Source organism: Theropithecus gelada, chromosome 11 (genome assembly GCF_003255815.1).
Source record: "Theropithecus gelada isolate Dixy chromosome 11, Tgel_1.0, whole genome shotgun sequence".
NCBI lineage: Eukaryota > Metazoa > Chordata > Mammalia > Primates > Cercopithecidae > Theropithecus > Theropithecus gelada.
The window spans coordinates 123,143,526-123,156,152 of NC_037679.1; positions in this window are offsets into that span (position 1 = coordinate 123,143,526).

Below are 12,627 nucleotides of genomic sequence, written 5' to 3' on the forward strand. Positions count from 1 at the left end.
ATTTTAGATCTTTCTTGCTTTCTTTTGTGGGCACTTAGTGCTATAAATTTTCCTCACATACTGCTTTAAATGTGTCCCAGAAATTCTGATACAGTGTGTCTTTGTTTTCATTCATTTCAAAGAATATCTTTATTCCTGCCTAGATTTCCTTATTAACCCAGTAGTCATTCAGGAGCAAGTTGTTCATTTTCCACGTAGTTGTGCAGCTTTGAGTGAGTTTCTTAATCCTGAGTACTAACTTGATTGCACTGTGGTCTGAAAGACAGTTCATTGTGATTTCTGTTCTTTTACATTTGCTGAGGAGTGCTTTACTTCCAACTATGTGGTCAGTTTTTGAATAAGTGTGATGTGGTGCTGAGAAGAATGTATATTCTGTTGATTTGGGTTGGATAGTTCTGTATATGTCTATTAGGTCTGCTTGGTGCAGAGGTGAGTTCAAGTCCTGGATATCCTTGTAAACCTTCTGTCTCATTGATCTGTCTAATATTGACAGTGGGGTTTTAAAGTCTCCCATTATTATTGTGTGGGAATCTAAGTCTCTTTGTAGGTCTCTAAGGACTTGCTTTATGAATCTGGGTCCTCCTATATTGGGTGCATATATATTTAGGATAGTTAGCTCTTCTTGTTGAATTAATCCCTTTACCATTATTTGATGGCCTTCTTTGTCTGTTTTGATCTTTGTTGGTATAAAGTCTGTTTTATCAGAGACTAGGATTGCAACCCCTGCGTTTTTGCTTTCCATTTGCTTGGTAGATCTTCCTTCGTCACTTTATTTTGAGTCTATGTGTGTCTCTGCATGTGAGATGGGTCTCCTGAATACAGCACACTGATGGGTCTTGACCCTTTATCCAATTTGCCAGGCTGTGTCTTTTAATTGGAGCATTTAGTCCATTTACATTGAAAGTTAATATTGTTATGTGTGAATTTGATCCTGTCATTATGACTTCAGCTGGTAATTTTGCCCAATAGTTGATGCAGTTTCTTCCTAACATCGATGTTGACCACTATCTTTAAGGGCTTGCTAGGTCAGGGGTAGGAGCGCTGCCCCTACCACACAGTGACACTGTCTTACTCTTAGACAAGTAAGTCCATCAGAGTACAAAAGTTTCTGGAATAAAATTTCAAGTACACTGATAAATGAGTGGAATATTTTTTATTGATACATGGCTTATGTACGTATGTATAGGGTACGTGTGATATTTTGTTACATGCATAGAATGTGTAATGACCAAGTCAGGGTGTATTGGAGGTGTGCTTTTGTGCCACCATAATCTCTAGAATCCTTCAACTGTCTGCAGCTCAGTTGCCCCTCTGAATAGACACACAGAAAAATTGCTTAATGGGAAAGATACGAGATTTAGAGGCAGGTAGACTTCAGTTTGAAATTTGGCTCCATCAATTAGTTTCTGACTAGGTATTAAGTTAATATGTGTTTCTATTTCCAAACTTACAGAATGAGTTTAAGAATCTTATCCTGCAAATTGTGAGGATTAGAAATAAAGTTTTACTATTTATATAAAGTTATTAAACAGGTAAATCTAAACTGTGGTGCTAAAAATCAAGATAATGGTTATCCTCTGTCAATGCTTGCCACACATATCTTTATCTTCTAGTACACATTGAACTCCTCTAGACACACAGCTTTTGTTTTATTTTATTATTTTATTTTTGAGACAGAGTTTCACTCTTGTCACCCAAGCTGGAGTGCAATGGCACGATCTCGTCTCACTGCAACCTCCGCCTCCTGGGTTCAAGTGATTCTCCTGCCTCAGCCTCCCAAGTAGCTGGGATTAAAATCATGTGCCACCACGCCCAGATAATTTTTGTATTTTTGATAGAGATGGTTTTTACCATGTTGGCCAGGCTGGTCTCAAACTCCTGACATCAGGTGATCCACCGACCTCGGCCTCCCAAAGTGTTAAGATTACAGGAGTGAGCCACCATGCCCAGCCTAGACACGTAACTTTTAAAGTGGATGTTTACTTGAAAACTATATTCTCTTACATAGGCCTGAATGCCAAGTAACTTTATTATGTCACATTGCTTTATTGTATAATTCTCGGTCATTCTTTATTTAAAAAATTTGTTATAATGTGATAGAAAAATGTCATTACATAATCATATGTTTCTATTTATTTCAATACAATTACAAAACTTAACAGACCATAAGTTCTTTGATGTATTTTCACTATTTTAATCCCCCTGGTGTTATAACCTGTGTTTTATCCTTTTGAAATAAAATATATTTTATTTGAAAAAAAGGAAGTTTTAAAGTGCTTAGTACAGTGTATGATACATATTAGATTCTCAAAATTTAGCTTTTATTACTGTCAAGTTGGGGAAATAATACAACACTGCAGTCTAAGTGCCTAAAGAACATGTAATTTAGTTGGGAGGCAGGCATAAGTATAGCCAACGATTACATAGAGTGTGAAAATCGCCATAAGACAGGTATGCTAGAGACACACGGAGGGTGGGCACACACAGCAAATGAGGAGGGGAGAGATTTCTTAAGTGAAGTGATACATGAGCTGGATCTTTTTTATTGATATATAATATCTGTAAATGTTTGTGGGGTACACGTGATATTTTGCTACATACATAGACTGTGTATATGATCAAGTTGAGGTACTCGGGGTATGCATTCCTTGAGTACTTATCATTTTTATGTGTTGACAACATTTCAAATCCTCTCTTCTAGTTATTTTGCAATATACATTGTTGTTAGCTATAGTCACTCTACTCTGCTATTGAACATTAGAATACATTCTTTCTATCTAATTGTATGTTTGTACGTATTAACCAACCTCTCTTCATCATCACCAACCCGTCAACCTATCCTTCCCAGCCTTTAGTATCTTTCAATCTATTCTCTACCTCCATTGGATCAACTATTTCAGCTCCTACATATCCATGAGACCATGCAAAATTTGTCTTTCTTTGGCTAGCTTATTTCACTTAACATAATGACCTCCAGTTCCATACATGTTGCTCCAGTAGTTGCTCAGGATTGCTTTGGCTATTTGGGCTTTTTTGCTTGGTTTCATATAAATTTTAGGATTGTGTTTTCTATTTCTGTATAAAGTGATGTTGATATTTTCACAGATACTGCATTAAACATGTAGATTGCTTTAGATAGTATGGGCAGGTTAATTTTTTTCAATCCATGAGCATGGGATGTCTCTCCATTTGTTTATGTCCTCTTCAAATTCCTTCATCAGAGTTTTGCAGTTTTCTTTGTAGATGTCTTTTACCACCTAGATTAGCTTTATTCCTAGGTATTTTACATGTTTTGTAGCTATTGTAAGTGGGATTGCCTTCCTGATTTCTCTTTCAGCCAGCTCGTTGTTGGTATGTAGAAACACTAATGATGTTTTGTATGTTAAGTCTGTATCCTGAAACGTATTTATGAGATCTAAGGGTGTTTTGGTAGATTCTTTAGGTGTTTCTAAATATAAGATCATCTCATATGCCAGCAAGGCTAACTTGATTTTTCCTTTCCAATTTTCATGCCCTTTCTTTCTTGATCTTGCCTGAATGTTCTGACTAAGGCTTTGGTACTTTGTTGAATAGGAATGGGGAAAGTGGGCATCCTTGTCTTGTTCCTGTTCTTAGAGGAAAAGCTTTTGCTTTTCCATTCAATATGCTCTTATCTATGTATTTATTGCATATAAACTTTATTATGTTACGATCTGTTCCTTCTATGCCTAGTTTGTTGAGAATTTTTATCATGTATGGATGTTGAATTTTGTCAAATGCTTTTTCTGTGTCTTTTGAAATGATCATATGGCTTTTGTCCTTCATTCTGTTGATATGATGTGTCAGGTGTATTGATTTGTGTATACTGAACCATCCTTACACCTCTGGGATAAATTCCACTTAATCATGATGCATTATCTTTTTGATGTGCTGTTGGATTGAGTTTACTAGTATTTCATTAGAGATTTTGACATCTATGTTCATCAGGGATATTGGCTTGTAATTTTCTTTTTTTCTTGCTTATTGGGTTTTGGTATCAGGGTAATTCTGGCCTCATAGAATGAGCTAAAGCAAATTCCCTCTTCTTTAATTTTTTGTATAGTTCGAGGATAATTAGTGTTAGTTCTTTCTTGTAAATTTGGTAGAATTATGCAGTGAAGCCATCCAGTCCTGGACTTTTCTTTGTTTGGATAATTTTTATTACTGATTCAATTTAATTATTAGTTATTGGTCTGTTCAGGTTTCTACTTCTTTCTGATGAACTTTTTTGTGTCTGTAATATTAGTTGTAATGTCTCCTTTTTATTTATCATATTATTTATTTGAGTCTTGTCTCTTTTTATCTTCGTTAGTGTAGCGAACAGTTTATTATCTTTTCAAAAATCAACATTTCATTTCATTGAATTTTTGAATTTTTTTTTATTTTCTATTATTTTTTAGTTCTGCTTTGGTCTTTACTAGTTCTTTGCTTCTACTGATTTGGGATTTAGTTTGTTCTTGCTTTTCTAGTTCCTTGAGGTGACTTGTTAGTTTTTAAAAATATTTCTACTTTTTGGATGTCTGTGTTTATTGCTGTAAACTTTCCTCTTGTCACTTCTTTTGCTGTATCCCATAGATTTTGGTATGTTAAGTTTCAGTTGTTATTCATTTCAATACATAGTTTTATTGCTTTATTAATATCTTTCTTTACCGGATGGTCACTGTGGAGCATCTTGTTAATTTCCATGTATTTGAAAAGCTGCAAAGTTTCTCTTTTATTGATTTCTAGTTGTATTCCATTAAAGTCTGAGAAGATACTTGATATAGTTTGAATTAAAAAAAAAAAAAAAAAACATGTTGAGACTTGTTTTGTGTCCTAATATATAGTGTATTCTGGAGAATGTCCCATGTGCTGAGGAGAACTATGTGTGTTCTCTAGCTGTAGTATGAAATGTTCTGTAAATATTTGTTAGATCCATTTGGTCTAACACTCAGTTTAAATCCAATGTTTCTTTGTTAATTCTCTTTCTAGATGATTTGCCTAATGTTAAGAGTGGAATATTGAAGTCTCCAAGTACGATTGTTTTGGAGTTTATCCTTCTCTTTCGATTTAATAATATTTGCTTCATTTATATCAGTGCTCCAATGCTGGGTACACATGTTTAAAATTGTTGTATTCTCTTGCTGAACTGATTTGTTTACCATTATACAATGGCCTTCTTTATCTCTTACTATTTTTACTTCAAGTTTGTTTTATTTTACATAGACATAGATACTCCTGGCTATTTTTGGTTTCTGTATGCATGGGTATCTTTTTTTCATCGCTTTAATTCCAGTCTCTACGTTTCTTTACAGGTGAGATTAGTTTTTTTATGCAGCATATAGTTGGGGTCATGGTTCTTCATCCATTCAGTCAGTGTATATCTTTTGAGTGGAAAGTTTACTTCATTAACATTCAAGGTTATTATTTATATCTGAGGTCTTATTTCTTCATTTTATGAAGAATGAATATTGATTTCTAGTTGTATTGTTTATTCTTTGTTCCTTTTGTTCTGTTTGTTTATCATTGTGGTTTAGTGGTTTGCTGTAGTGGTAACATTAAGTCCTTTCTCTTCCTCATCTTTGTGTTTGCTTTACCAGAGTGTTTTACATTTTTATGGGTTTTCATGATGGTAGATAGTGTCCTTTCACTTCCGTGTTTAGGACTCCTTTAAGTATTTCTTGCAACGTCACTCAAGTGGTGATGAATTCCCTTAGTTTTTGCTTATCTGAAAAAGACTTTATTTCTCCCTATACCCACAAGGACAGCTTTGATGGGTGTAGTATTCTTGACTGACAGTTTTGTTTTTTTTTCTTTCAACACTTTGAATATATCATTCCTTGATCTCCTGTACTGTAAAGTTTCTGCTGAAAAACGTGCTGTTAGTCTTATATGGGTTTTCTTACAAATGACTAGATACTTTTCTCTTGCCATTTTTAGAATTCTCTCTTTGCCTTTACAGTTTGGGTATATTGTCCAATATAGTGATAAGACCTTTTTGTATTTTTTCTGTCTTGAGATCTATGAACTTCCTGTATCTGGATGTCTAAATCTCTTGCTAGACTTAAGAGCAATAATTCAGCAATTATTTTGTTAAATAGGTCTTCTCTCCCTTTTTGTTTATTCCTTTGGCTTCTGGGACACCAACAATGTGAATATTTGGTTACTTTATAGTGTTCCATTTGTCAAAGAAGGCTTTGTTCATTTTTTTAATTCTTTGTTTAAATTTTTGTTTGACTGGGTTAATTCAAAAGGCTTGTCTTCAAGCTCTAAAATTCTTTCTTCTGCTACTCTAGATTGTTTAAATTTCAAAATATATTTTGCATTTCAGTTAATGAATTTTTCAGTTCTAGAATTTCTGTTTGGTTCTTTTTTATGACATCTATCTTTTTGGGAAATTTCTCCTTCATATCTTGTTTTATTTTTATGTATTTAAACTGTTTTTCTGAGTTGCCTTTCTTGTATCTTCTGTTCTTCTGAGCTTCTCTAATAACATTATTTTGAATTCTTTATCTAAATTTTCATAAAATTTTTGTTCATTGGCATCTGTTGCTTGATAAGGAATGTATTCCTTTAGAGGTGTCATTTTTCCTTGCTTTTTTGAATTTTTTATATCCTTATATTGACACCTGCACATCTGGTGTAACAGTCACCTCTTCCAATTTTTAACATTTGCTTTCATAGAGAAGGAATTTTTCTTGAAGGTGTTTCTATGGTGTTGATTGGACAAGGAACTTTGACTTTGATTCTGGGTGTGTGCAGTATTATAGTCTCCATATGATTTCTTTGGCTATACGCAGTGTCAGTAGCATTTATTATTTCTTTGGTTGTTTAGGATGCAGTTGTTAACAGAGGCTGTGATGAAGTTGTGCTGGGGATGAGGACATTAGGTAGGCCAGTCCTTGAGCCCACTGGTGGCAGCAGCAGACTGAGCCTACCCATCTTTGGGCCCCAGGGCAGTATTTGTGGGCATCAGTGTTAGGAACATCTAATGTTTCTTTGTTAGTTTTCTAGTATCATGCTTGGGTACTTGGGGAGGGAGTGGAGCTAGACTAAGAAGGCCAGTCCTCAAGTCCCCCAGTAGTGCATGCAGGTTCTGGCTGTGGTAGGCAGGGGCAGTGTGATCCCCAAGCCCTGATGGAATGCTTGGGCAGGAGCAGCAGCAGCTGTGCTGCAGTCTTGCTCCTAGGGATTATGGGGTTGCTTTTGGTGGCAGCAGCTATACCCAGGAGGCTGGAGAGCACACGCTTCAGCCCCAGCTGGTGGCTACAGGCAGAGTAGCTGTTCCTTGGGGCATCTTTAAATATAGGGCAGTCCTGTGACTGGGAGCAGTGGGTTTGCTGCCAAAGGCTCACATTTTGTCCCTGGTGGCAGCAGCCAGCAGCAGTGCCCAGCTGCATGCAGGAGATGAACATGGGGCTCCTGGGATGTACAGATAAAGGAGTCATTGATTCCCCAAGACAGAATGCAGTCTTGTAGTTGATGAGCTCTTAAAATAGTGACTTTGTGGAGTTGCTTAGGACTTGGAAGGTATATAGGATCCGACATGAGCTTCCTCTGGAGCAACGCCATCACAGTGTCCAGGCAGCTCTCTACGCTAGTCTTAGGGTCCATTTGGGTTGAGGGGCTCTCCCATGGCCAGGATTGCAGAAGTCTATGGTGAGAATGTCAACTGCTAGAGATCATTCACTTACTCTTTCCCCACACTGGAGAGTCTCTCCAGGCCCCCAGCCAATCCTGGCCATGCAGGCTGCTTCACTTCCCTCTCCTCCCTTGCCTTAGGTGTTTCCTGTCACTTCTCTGTCGAATTCCAGCATTCTGCCTTAGGTGATCTATTCAATATGTGATTATCTACTTGCTATTTTGGTTCTTCTTTGTGGAGAAGGCAGACACCAGATGCATTTAGTCACCCAATTTGAAGCCTCTCCTGAGCTGAATCTGAAGGGAAAGTAGGAATGAGTGAGGCACTTGCCTCAGGCACAAAACTTAAGGGGTGCCAAAATACTCAGCAATCAATATAAATGATATTTCAATGCCATATTTTTAAAAATTGCTTGGCAAACTATAGTCTTCAGGTTGACCACTTGTTTTAGTAAAGCTTTTTTGGAAAAAGGAACACAATTAGGGTGAGGCAGGATCATGGAAATGTGGGATCAGATTCCATCTTTACTACAGTATTTGTTCATCATGAATTTTTAAGTTAACTTCTTAAAATATTGCATTAAATGTGCCAGTTATCTTGATTTCTGAATTTTAGTACCCTCTTAAATTCTGCACCTGAGATGAGTGTCTTACCTTGGTTAACAAGGTGGAGAAGAGGACCCAGAAGTTAGGGCAGACATTCTAGAAAGAGAAAGCAGCATATCTGAAGATCACTGCATGTCATGGAATGCTTTGTTCACAGGAAATGCAAAGATGACTCCAAGGCATCAAAGGGAACAGGAGGGAAAATGGCAGGAGACACAGATAGTGAAGCAGCTTGGAGTCAGATCTTGAACTACATGTGCAAGCCTAAAATCACTAAAATTCTGGAAATGCATTAAAATTTTTCATTAGAAGGTTAATGGGATAATATTTTTGCTAAGAAAAATATATAATTCTGGAAAGAGTTGAGATTGAGGTATTTAAGAAACTATTGCAATCACAGCCTAGAAATTATTTATGTGGTGATGTGAACTAAAGAGAAGAAGATTGTGGGAATAGAAAGAAAAGGACTTATTTGGGCCAGGCATGGTGGTTCACACCTGTAATCCCAGCACTTTGGGAGGCTGAGGCAGGCGGATCATGAGGTCAGGAGATCGAGACCATGGTGAAACCCCATCTCTACTAAAAATACAAAAATTATCCGGGCTTGGTGGTAGGCGCCTATAGTCCCAGCTACTCGGGAGGCTAAGGCAGGAGAATGGTGTGAACCTGGGAGGCTGAGCTTGCAGTGAGCCGAGATTGTGCCACTGCACTCCAGCCTGGGCGACAGAGTGAGACTCTGTCTCAAAAAAAAAAGAAAGAGAAAAAGAAAGAAAAGGGCTTATTTGATAGGCATTTAGAAGATGGAGGAAAGCTGAATGAATATTGATAATAACTATAGTTTTCTTTCCCTTCTCTATAGGAAAGATAGTAACTGTATTCACCAACACATTACACAGGAAGAAGAGCAGGTCTAGGGGAAGATGATGATGAGCTTAGGGAAGACATGGGAAATGTAAAGTTCAGACAACAGGTGTAAATACGGATATCATCAAAGGATTACTATAATCACGGTGAGAAAGTCCAAAAATCTGCTGGAATGATAGAGATGATACCGTGTCCGGAATTTGTTCCTTCTGGTGGGTTCTTGGTCTCACTGACTTCAAGAATGAAGCCAGGGACCTTCGCTGTGAGTGTTACAGCTCTTAAAGATGGTGTGTCCGGAGTTTCTTCCTTCCCATATTCAGGTGTGTCCATAGTTTCTTCCTTCCGGTGGGTGGGTGGTCTCACTGACTTCAGGAGTGAAGCCTGGACCTTCTCAGCAAGTGTTACAGCTCTTAAAGGTGGTGTGGACCCAAAGAGTGAGCAGCAGAAACATTTATTGCAAACAGCAAAAGAGTAACACAGCCTGGCAGGAGACACCAGCAGCTTGCCGCTGTTGGCTCAGATGGTCAGCTGTTATTCCCTTATTTGGCTCACCCTGCCCACATCCTGCTGATTGGTCCATTTTACAGAGCACTTATTGGTCCATTTTACAGAGTGCTGATTGGTCCATTTTTACTGAGTGCTGATTGGTGTGTTTACAAACCTTTAGCTAGATACAGAGCACTAGATACAGAGCAAAGACCATTTCAGGTTGGAAAGGTTATGTAAGCACCATTTTACAAGAGAAGTCAGAAGGCCAAAGTCTGAGGGGCAGGTTAGCGTCAGAAACCAGAACAGACAAAATTCATCCAACAATGACTTAAGTCACTTCTCTGTGCCTCATTTTTGAAATCTACATAATCGGGATAATCATAGTTTTCCCAGACCAAACACAGGATTGGGCTGCTATTTCTTGTGGCCCAATAATAAGATGCAGATGAACTGGGGAGGAAGATAGTTTTTATTTCTGAAACCAGTTACAGGGAGAAGACCTGGAAATTATTATCAGAGCAACTCAAAATTACAAAGTTTTCCAGAGCTTATATACCTTCTAAGTCTATGTGTAAGTGTGCATTCATCAAAAGACATAAGTGATTAACTTCTTTTAATCTATAACTAAGGTCTCAGTCCTGAAGCGCTTCCTCTGGAGCCTCAGTAAATTTACTTAATTAAAATGAGTTCAGATGCTGGGGTGATTACCCTCATCTTGTCTCCTGCTAAATCACGGAGTTTTGGGGAGTTCCTTCAGGCCCCCAACAAACTTGTCTGTAGAGGCCTGGGGACTTTCTGCAGATGCACAATAAAACTTGTTTAATCCTACATGGGTCCTATTAAGAATTCCTTCCCAGGAAAGGCTTAGGCAAAATTCTTGGTGGGCTTTTGTTACATCTCAGCCTCAGCCTTTGTATAACGGCACTGGCTTTTAAATATTTAACTTCATCACTCAGTCAGTACTAAAACAGTTGTTATGGAGGCCTGTGTTAGTGAGGCCTGGCCTGCCACAATAGTATCTTCTGTATAGCATTGTTATGAGGATTAAATAAATTAAAATATATAATGTCTTTAGAGGCAGGGACAAAGTAAACATTACATAAGGATCTATTAAAAATAAAATAGCAGTTTGCTTTTTTATTGACTTCTATTGGCCCATTTTCCCCTTTAGAGGAGTCTGAGGTACTGTGTTGTTTCAGACACACATCACAGCTAACATTAGGTGATTGCCAATTATACATCTAGACTAGAAAATTGTTCAATTGACTCTATAGTTAAGCTTTCTCAATTTGGTTTATTTAACAGTGATACTCAGGACTGCCAACACATACATTCTGGATTTGGTGAACCTGGACAAAAAACAAGTTGTGCCTACATTGAATCTTTGCTTCTTAAGATTACTTGTAGGGAAATAAATATCATTCTGGACTGGTATAGTTTCTAATAAGGACAGCAATCGTCAGTTACAGAATGTATTTCAAAGTGAAGAAACAACTACAGTTATGTACCACATGACATTTCAATCAACAACATACTGCATATATGATGATGGTCCCATAAGATTAAAATATCACATTTTTACTGCACTTTTTCTGTGTTTAGACATTCAAATACTTACCATTGTGATATAATTGCCTACAGTATTCAGTACAGTAACCTGCTTTATAGGTTTATAACATAAGAGCAATAGGCTATGCCATATAGCCTAGGTGTATAGTAGACTATTCCATCTAGGTTTGTGTAAGTACACTCCATGTTCACATACACACACACAAAAATGCATAAAAACACATTTCTCAGAATGTATTCCCATCATTGAGTGACACATGACTGTATTAGCAAAATTAAGTGCCGTGTGTTTATTGTCTTTTATTACTATAGACTAGTTTTGTGTTTGACAATACATCTTCTTTGATTCTTTTTATGAGCCATGTGGTTTCTGATTCTAAATTAGTTCTTCTAATCAATGTATACACAGTTTATTTAATACAATTTTTATTTGATCAGAAAGAAGAGAAACAGAAATGTCCATTGAGAAATGACTATACATTATCCACTATGCTATTCACTGTTATATACATTTTTGTCATTTCATATTCATTGCAAGTTTAGAAAGTTAGCATTTTCATTCCCATTTTTAGAGATGAGAAAAGAGAGATAATGAGAGCAAGGGTTAAAAGCAAGCAAGCAAGAGGGAAAGAGAAAAAGATAAATTCGAATTTTTTCCTTCTCTTATAATATTGCATCAAGGTCATATTAAATTTGAAAACTTTTTTTTACACATTTTCATAAATTACGAAGTTCAAATTAAAGGTGAAATAACTGAGATAAAGCAGTGTTTTGTTTTGCACTTCACATTTACTTTTTGATTCTAGACACTTGTCTTCTATAATCTCCCAGGGAGAATTCACTCAGCCTAACAGTGGTAAAAGCTTGGTTTTTGACATCTTTTCCTCCCACTATGCTCAAATTCCTCCAAGAATGAGGACACAGAATTGCTTTAGAACAAAGATTTAGTGCTGTATTTGAAGACTGCTTAATTCTAACCAATTTGGAGCCTATCGATTTAGGGTTAACAGAAGGTCCTTGTAGGACATGTGCCTTCTTGTTTAAAAACACTTGGGGGTTTTGATAATGCCACTGTTCTGATACAACCAAAAATTTTACTGAAACAAGCAAAAAGGGGGAAAAGAAAAGTTATCCATTTTTGACCTTTTTTAAACTTTCCAGATTTAGTTGAGTTGTAACCTTGTTTTTAAGGATCTAAGTGTATGAATTGAGAGGAGCTGCTCTTTTACCCAGTGCACTCAGTGAAAAAAAAAAAAAAAAACCTTCAAAACTTCTTAGTTCAACAAAGCAAAACTGGTGATCAGAAATATCAAAATTATTATATCTTAGCTCCTCTTTCTTCTATATTTGTTCTTTGCTTTAGCCATTTAAAAGTACTAACAAAATATAAAAGCTACTACAGACAATTTTCAACTGATAATTATATTAGTTAAGTTTTTGTTGAAATTTAAAAAATGAAAT